Genomic DNA, 9,413 nt, shown 5'->3' on the forward strand with positions numbered 1-9,413 from the left:
CCTGAACATATTTCAAAATGTGTTTGTATCCTGCCAGTCTCCCAGAAGGGTTTACATGATTGCTATTAAAGGAAGGAAAGTCATTCCGCTGTTAACAGCTGATGGGAAATTAAGCCCTCAAAAGGAAGAGGAGGTTAACGGACACAGTAAGGTCCTCGCAGGGCTGATACTGCAGGGCGGCTGTGCATTGGGTTTAGCGTTCACCACCATCACGGCCGCCAGGGCAAAAGGGGCAACTGGACCAGGGACATTCTTAACATCTGGCTAAAAGAAACATACCAGGAACTCAAGAGACAAATTCCAATGTCATTAATTCATTTTCCTTAATATATATTATATTCTATATATTTTATTTGTATGTTTGTTTGTTTATTACTGTTCAAGCAATCTAGCTACACCACAAAAAGCCTGGGCTAGAGAATAGTCATGACTGGCGCAATGGGTATGAACTTTCTAACGGCACTTGATACATGTTGTAAAATTGCTTTCCAAGAGGATTCTTGCAATCATTGTCAAATGAATTCATCCCATGGGACTTTATATAAGGGACAGAGGATAACTGAATGAACATCATCTTCAATAATCCTCATATAGCAAATGAAATATTTGTGCCAGTTCTTAAGCTTTGGTTTTTTCATCTTGGTCATGGGATAATAAGATCCGCCTCCCGAGTTTGCTGTGAACAGTAATTGAGACAATGCATCGACTGCATAGTACATGCCTGGTACACATAAGAAGCACTCAGTAAGTGGTACCTATAATAATTAATGAGTAATAATGATAGTAACAGAACAAAAATAATTATTCTTATTCAGGTTCTTACCAGGTAGCCTGTAGAATCGGTTGTTGTATGGCACTGATTAGTCAAGATAAGCTAAATTATGCTGTGATAACAAACAACCCCCAAATCTCAGTGGCTTAAAACATAAAGGTTTATTTCTCACTCTAGCTACTTGTGCTTTGTGGTCAATAAGGGGGCTCTTCTTATTTTAGTTATTCAGGGACCCCGGGTGACAGAGCAGCCACCATCTCATATGCCATCAATCACCATGCCAGAAGGAAAAAATAAAAAGAGCACTGGAGGGTCTTATACAAGAAGTTAATAGGTACAGGCCCCAGAGACACCTGTCTTGTTCACAACTCAATTCTCCAAAACTAATTACATGGCCCCACTCAACCACAAGGGGGCAGCAAAGAGCAATCTTACTTTGGCCTAGACGTAGAATTGGAACTATTTGGTGAACAGCACCAGCACAAATGTTGACCACCAACAGCAAGGAGGGCAGTCTAAATTCTGGGACATATTGGACATATTGGTAGTCACCCACTCCCCCAGTCTTCTGGGTTTTCTAATGTTTGATTCTCTTAACGTTTGATTAATGTTTGATTCTCTTCCATTTGTCTTGGGTGCTATGGAGTGAATGTTTGTGTCCCCCCACTCCTATTATGGAATCAGAACCCCAGGAAGCCAAGATCTAAGGCCTTGCAGCTCAGCCCGTAGGAAGATGGCTTGTCTTCAGTATAATGCCTTCAGCATTTGTCAAGAGACCATATGAGAAACGGTCATGGGAGGAGCTTTTCATTTGCTGCAGAGCTTTGTTTCTTTGCCCATAGAAACATATGACCACGAATTCTTACAACTACTCTTCATATTGCTATTATTATTATTTTTTCGTTATAGAGAATTTAAAAAGTACACAAAAATAGAACAGAATAAAAAATCACTCCATCCTCCAGCTTGACGATTTCAAAATTATCCTTGTTTCTTGAATCCTCTCATTTGTGTTTGTTTTTTGCTGGAGTATTTTAAAAACAAATCTCAAATAGCCTATCATTTCACCTGTAAATACTCAGTATGTGTTTCCAATATATAGTGACTTAAAAATAACCATAATTCTGGGAATTCCCTGGCAGTCCAGTGGTTAGGACTCCACGCTCTCTCTGCCAGGGGCCCAGGTTCAATCCCTGGTTGGGGAACTAAGATACCACAAGCCACCCAGTGTGGCAAAAAAAAAAATTTTTTTTTAAACAAACAAGCATAATTTACTATCACACTCCTCCAACAAAATTAATGTTATCTAACATTTAGTTCATGATCAATTTCTCCTGAATGTCTAAAAATATAACTTTATAATAAGTTTATTTGCTCAAACCAGGATCCAACTAAGGTCTACACATTGCATTTGATTAGTTGTTTTGGGTTAATTTAAGTATCTTTTTTTTTAAAACTTTTTTATTTTTTTGCCTGCATTGGGTCTTTGTTGCTGCGCACAGTCTTCCTTCGAGTTGCGGCGAGCGGGGGCTGCTCTTCATTGCGGCGCGCAGCCTTCTCATTGTGGTGGCTTCTCTTGTTGTGGAGCACGGGCTCTAGGTGCGTGGGCTTCAGTAGTTGCAGCGCGTGGGCTCGGTAGTTGTGGCTTGCGGGCTCTAGAGCCCACGCTCAGTAGTTGTGGTGCACGGGCTTAGTTGCTCCAAGGCATGTGGGATCTTCCCAGACCAGGGCTCGAACCTGTGTCCCCTGCATTGGCAGGCAGACTCTTAACTACTGTGCCACCAGGGAAGCCCCTTTAAGTATCTTTTAAGCCATAATACTTCCTCCTTCATTTTATCTATACCATCTTGTTTGTTTATGTAACTGGGTCTTTTTCCTGTCAGGTTTCCCACAGTCTTGATTTGGCTGAGTGTATCTTCAAAGTGTCATTTAATATATTCCTCCACCTCCTGTAATTATATTTACAAGTTTGATTAAATTAACACTCACTTTTTTTTCCCCCCAGTAATATTTAATAAGTGATACTGTATACTTCCTCCTTCATCACATCAGGAGGCACATGGTGTCTGATTATTGGGCTAAAATAGTGATGCTAAGATTGATCAGTGAATTCAGATAGTGTAAGTCTGATCCACTCATTATAAAGTTTTTCACTGTATTAGTTTCCTATGACTGCTGTAACAAACTGCCACAAACTTGGTGGCTTAAGACAACAGAAATTTATTCTTTTACAGCTCTGGAGGCCAGAAGTCCAAACTCAAGGTGTTGGCAGTGTCACACTCCCTCTGGAGACTCTGAGGAGAATTGTTTCTTGCCTCTTATAACTTCTGGTGGCTGGTGGTGTTCTTGGGCTCCGCTGGCTGCATCACTGCAATCTCCGCCTCCTCCTTTTCATGCGCCTGTGTCTTTTCTTCCGTCTCTCATAAGGACACTTGTCACTGGGTTTGCCTCACCTGGCTAATCCAGGATGATCTCATCTCAAAACCATTAACTGAATTCCAGGAATGAATTCATGTAATAAATGACATCCACAAAGACCCTTTTCCAAGCAAGTTAACATTTGCAGATTTCAGGGATTAGGACATGGATATATCTGTGGCCATCTGTCAACTCACTACACTCATCAACTTTTTAATCTAATGGCTACTGATGATCACTGTCTAGATACATTATTTCGTTAGAAGTGCGAAATGGAGACGTTCTAATTTTGTCATTTCTCCTTCATTTATTAGCTGTGAATTGTCTATGAGGAAAAATTTCTCTTTATCCACTATTTTGTTACCCTGACATATAACCCATTTGGGAAGGTAGGATTAATGTTTGATTCTCTTCCATTTGTCTTAGATAGGTGCTATGGAGTGAATGTTTGTGTCCCACCACTCCTCAAAATTCATACGTTAAAACCTTAATCCCTAATGTGCTGGTATTTGAAGGTGGGGTCTTTGGGAGGTAATGAGGTCACAAGGGTGGAGCCCTCATGATGAGATTAGTGCCCTTATAAGAAGAGACTTGGGAGAGCTTACTTCCTCTCTCTGCTCTCCACCATGTGAGAGTACAATGAGAAGACAGTCATCTGAGAACCAGGAAGTGGGCCCTCACCGGACACCAGATCTGCTGGCCTCCAGTACTGTGAGAAATAAATGTTGTTTAAGTCACCCTGACTATGGTAATTTGTTATAGCAGCCTAAAATGACTAAGACAACAGGGTTCCCTAAAAGCAGATGTGAGTCAAGACTTTGAGTGCAAGGAGTTTATCTGGGAGGTCATGCTAAGGAGCACTGGTATAGAAGTGGAGACGTGAGACAGGAAAGGGGAGGAAGCTAATGAAAGGTTGTGATAGAGCAGGTGGAGCAACTGGGGCTCAATCCTGCTGGGGAATTCTGGAAGGCAGTGTAGAACCTGTCTCAGGAAATCCCACCTGAGGGGCAAAGAAACTAAAGTATTATTGGTCAACTTCCTGTCTGAAAGTTGAGGGCTGCCTCTGGAAGCATTAACCCTCTACCATTCCTGGCTAGCCCTGAGCACAAACATGCTCCCACAGCCAGAAAAAAAACGTTCCCAGGCAGAGTCACAGATGTTCTCCCAGAAGCCTTCCCCTTGCAGAGGTGAATGCAAAGGATAGGGGTCACAGCTATGCTAAACCCTTTGCACTGCTCATCCATTTGTGCCTCCATGATAAGATCACTTTGTCCCCTCACCGATTCTTCAAGGTCATGGCTGATCGCAATTTCTAATTCATTAAAAAGAAAGTTTGGGGAATTCCCTGGCCGTCCAGTGGTTAGGACTCCGCGCTTTCACTGCCTAGGGCCCGGGTTCAATTCCTGGTCAGGGAACTAAGATCCCACAAGCCCCATGGTGCAGCCAAAAAAAAGAAAAAAGTGTCTTATTACAAGAAGGTTAGTGGGACAAAGAGTTGCTGCAGTTGGTTCCAAGGCCGTAATCAATATTCAACATCTCCCTCCTCTACAATTCATTCTGTTGGTCTATGAGTCTTTCACAATGGAAAAACCCTGACCTTCATCCCTGAAGGCCTCAGCCTTTCATTACCATGCCCTTAACAGGCCAACATTGCAGTAACTGCCTGTTCATGATTACCACTGGACATGGGATAATCAAGATCAAACAACTTGGCCAGTATAATTCTTTTCTTTGTTAACTGGTCAGTTGGCATGAGGTGCCCAAAATGACCCGGAAGTTGCTATAGCCTTAGGTTTAGTGATACCCTTACTGTGACACCTGGTAGATGCATCTCCCACTCCAGGAACTATGGCTTCTAATCCTGCAGAGTCTGAATTTATAGGTACAGGAAGCACAAATTCCCGAAGTGGGCCACTGGTGAGAGGGGTATTGCTTCTTTCATATCCTGGTTCCTGTACCCATGATTTTTACCCATGGGATACAGCACCATGGAATGGCCATTGGTTCAAAATATATATATATATATATACTGTGTTTTGAAGGCCAGTACCCCAATCCTAGAGGATGTTTTCCCCAAGCTGGTATTTAGATGTGGTGTAAAGAGGCCATACTAACATACTATCAGGTTGGCAGTTTCAAGGAGATATGGTGCATTGTAGGCCCAATGGATCCTGTGGTCATGTGCCCACTGTCACGTTTCCTTCACTATAAAGTTGATCTCCTTGGTTAGAGGTGATACTATATGGGATCTCATAAGGATAAACCATTTCCTTTATGTCCTTGGATATAGATATTAGTGATGGCCAAAGCACTTGGGCAGGAAAGGCAAATCCATATCCAGAATATGCATTAATCCCAGTAAGGAGTTACTGCTCCCTCCCTCCAAATTGAAGGAGGTACATTGTAATCAACAGGCTTCCCAGTGGCTGGTTGATCTCTTTGAGGGATGGTACCATGTGGAGGCTTTAACATCTGTCTCTGCTGTTGACAGGCCGAACATCCAGCATTGGCAGTAGCTAGATCAGCCTTGGCGAGAGGGAATCCATGCTGGTGAGCCCTTATATAGTCTCCATATTCACTGCCACAACTACTCCATTCATGGGCACATTGTGCAAGCCCTGGCATGGCGGAGGACAAAGGCTGGCTGTTATCCACTGGAGTCCTTCTGTTCCCCTAGCTGTTCAATGTCTCCTCTGCAGTGAATGCTCTTAAACGGTACTGCCATCAGACACAATGTCCACTCCTGTAAGTCCATCCATATAGCTCTTCCCTAGACTTCTTATCTCCAACCTTCCAGTTTTGCCCTTTCTGGCCTGACCAACCAACTAAGCCATTTGCCACTGCTCAAGAGTCCATGTATATACTTCCTTCAAGTCATCTCTCTCACTGCAAAGTAGATGACCTGTGTACTGCTTGAAACATCCTCCTGGGAGGATCTTCCCTCGCCACTGTCTTTCAGGGCCACCCCTGTGGGGGCTGCAGTGTGGTAACAGCCCATGTTTAGCTCACATCAATATGTCACAGTGGGTTTCCCTGGTGGCGCAGTGGTTGAGAACCTGCCTGCCAATGCAGGGGACACGGGTTCGAGCCCTCGCCTGGGAAGATTCCACATGCCGCGGAGCGACTAAGCCCGTGAGCCACAACTACTGAGCCTGCGCGTCTGGAGCCTGTGCTCCGCAACGGGAGAGGCCACGACGGTGAGAGGCCCGCACACCGTGATGAAGAGTGGCCCCCTCTCGCCGCAACTGGAGAAAGCCCTCGCACAGAAACGAAGACCCAACACAGCCAAAAATAAATATAAATAAATAAATAAATAAATTTCTAAAAAAAAAAAAAAAATGTCGCAGTGATTCATCTATGGACCAGGGGTGGGCTTTGTCCTCCTCTGAATCCTAATCACAGACAAGCCCCACAAGGCTACAGGGTGAGCTGAGAGAGAGGCAAGGGTGCAGCAGAGATAGGTAATGTGGGAATCTGGGCCTCCTGCTCATGTAGTTTACTCATGCCTCTGTATGTATTCACACCCAGTCACAAATGTACCATTGTGGATTGCCACTGTGCTCACCCACGTGTGCTCGTGACTTAGCAGGTCTGAAAATTCCCGGATCTTGATAGGAAAGGGAAACAGGGAAGGGAAGGAATCCAATAAATAATTAAGTAAATAATCCAAATAATTGGGCAGGTGATGGCTATGGGCAGCTGGAGCTCAAAGCTGCTGGGAGCTCTGAGAGAAACTTGCCTCAGAGTGTTCCCTCCTGAGAGGCGAGGGCTGGGGTTTTAGTCTTTCAACTCCCCTTCTGTCACTGATTGAGGGCAGTTTCCGGGGCATTCTGACTTGCCATGCACTTAGGCCAAGTGTGCCTCCACATCAGAAACTAATCCTCAGGAGGTCAGCAGCCTTTGGCTTATCAAGGGACAGGGACACCAACAGGACCTGCTATATACCCCATTCATTTTCAAAATTGTGAGTTGATGTCCTATCAACGTCCAGAGGTGACAATTGATCTTATTTTTTAGTATCATTAGGAAATCATGGACTCTTTATCCATTTGACATGTTTCAATCTCTTCCAGTCATTATTCATCTTAATGCTGATGTTGTTTCATCTTTGGCCAGTGGGAGTCTTCTCAAGTTGGCTACTGGGTCCTTTTGACATGAACCCGACCTAAGTCTCATAACTTCCTTATTCTCAAGTATGACAAACTATCCTGCCCCAGACCTGGAATCTCTCCAGAGAGTTCCATTTAGTGAAAAGTACTATTTAGAGACCTCAATCTGGATACAAGGGGTATTCACTGTTATTGGTTTGTCATTGCTTCTAAGCCTTTTCAGGAGACAGAAGATAAATATGCAAATCATGAGTTCATGCTGCTACTTCCAATGCAGATTTAAGATTAGCAGTTTTTGCTTAACTTTCCTTTTCTTACACTGAAAATCTTAGTTCCTAACACCATTACTATAATTACTTATTTGCTTTATCACCATAAATAGCCCTTTTCAAAATAATAATGCCAGCAGTAACATATCTCCATGGTTCTTTTTGTTCTTAGAGTTCTATAGCCAAAATGCTGAGTTTTATAATCACTTGAAAGAAAATTCTTCTATGTGGCTTTGCCTCCAACTTCATATATAATTAGGTGCATGAGTTTCATTTTGTTTTAAAATTTTAGGGATTGCATCACTTTTCCTCTGTTTAAATTAATCTAAAATTAATTCCTTCCAGTTTAATTTTTTGTTTTAATTATATTCTTCCAACATCAAAACCATAAAATAAAGTGTTATTACCATTTTACAGGTGAAGAAACTGAGACTCAGAGAGCACCTGCCCCAGCATCACAGAAAAGTGAGCGGTCTTTCCCCATCAGGGGGCGGGAGAAGGGCTGCAGGGAGTCTGCAGATGGGACAGACTTTTTCTCAAGAAGTAGATTTGGATGTACTCAGGGTTGAGCCTTCCAGTTCCTTCAGCTGTTCTTTGTGGAACAGGCTGGTGGTCTTCTCTGAACACATGAGTTTGCAGCCCTCAAAGCGAGGGTCTGTCAGGTCAGGGGGGACAGTTGGCTCCTGCTCATGCAGCAGGGGCTCTCCCACAATGCTGGTCAGTCTGTAGGTCCCCCCACTGTCCCTCCACCACCCTACTCCCCTCCCACCCCCAGCCCATGGTCAGCTACAGGAGCCCTCAGAGCTCCACCCAGCCATTCCTGGGCCCTCCCTCCCCTGGGCTGGGGTCCCAAGCTTCCTGGCCCCTTTCAGAAGCTATCAAAGCCCCTATTCTCCAAACACAGCTGTGCCAGCCTTCAGCGCCATGTCCATCCCCTCTCTTCAGCCCCACTCTCACGTCCCCATGGCATAGGATCCAGGTGCCTGTGTGATGTGCATGGCCTCAGAGAGCAATCAAGCTGCTTGGGCCCCCACCCCCAAGTCTGGGAAAGTGGAGGCAGGTGTTCAAGAAGCTGGACAGACAGGCTCTCCCAGTGGCCACTGTGATTGGGAGTCCAGTGGCGGGGTGGGTTGGGATGCTAGAACTTGGAGGGTTGATTCTGCTTCCTGAACTTGGGTCATGACCTCAGCTTTGTCTTGGATGGAGGATATTGAGGGTGGGCAGTGGGTAGGAGATTGTTCTCATCTGGAGAGACTGGAAAATTCTCCAGGGCCCAGGAGGCTGGGAGACAGCCAGCTGGGTTGCACATGGAAGGGGGAGGAGAGCTGGACCCACCTCCTTCCTTCTCTCTTCTCTCCACCTCCCCCATTTTCTCTCCCCTGAGAGAGACAGCTGTGGGCCCTGGCAAGAACCCAGGCCTGGGAGTTGGGAGACCTGGTTTTTGGTCATGTCAGTTACATGCCATGTGACCCTAGATGGTCACTTCACCACTTGGGTCTCAGTTTCCTCATCCAGAAGATACCTAAGGTTACCTGAGACATTCTCCTCCTGTTACTGGGGCAGGAAGTTCTACTTAAAATCTGACTTTCATTCTTCCTGCTTCCATTCATCCTGTTTGCCTTCAGCCAGTCCCTGAGGATCCCTTTCTGAATCCTAGAGGGGAAGATCTTAGATCTCATCTCTTCTCAAAAAGAGGATAGAAATGGGGAGTGGGGGAGATTGTCACATGGCCATGGGTCAAGATGCAAGTAAAGAAAGTCCCTGATCAGAAATTGGCAGATCAAGTGCAGGTTAGACTTCAGTATGAATTTTCACAGCTGGAAATACTGGAAAGTCTTGGGGAGG

This window comes from Eschrichtius robustus, chromosome 3, assembly GCF_028021215.1.
Source record: "Eschrichtius robustus isolate mEscRob2 chromosome 3, mEscRob2.pri, whole genome shotgun sequence".
Taxonomy (NCBI): domain Eukaryota; kingdom Metazoa; phylum Chordata; class Mammalia; order Artiodactyla; family Eschrichtiidae; genus Eschrichtius; species Eschrichtius robustus.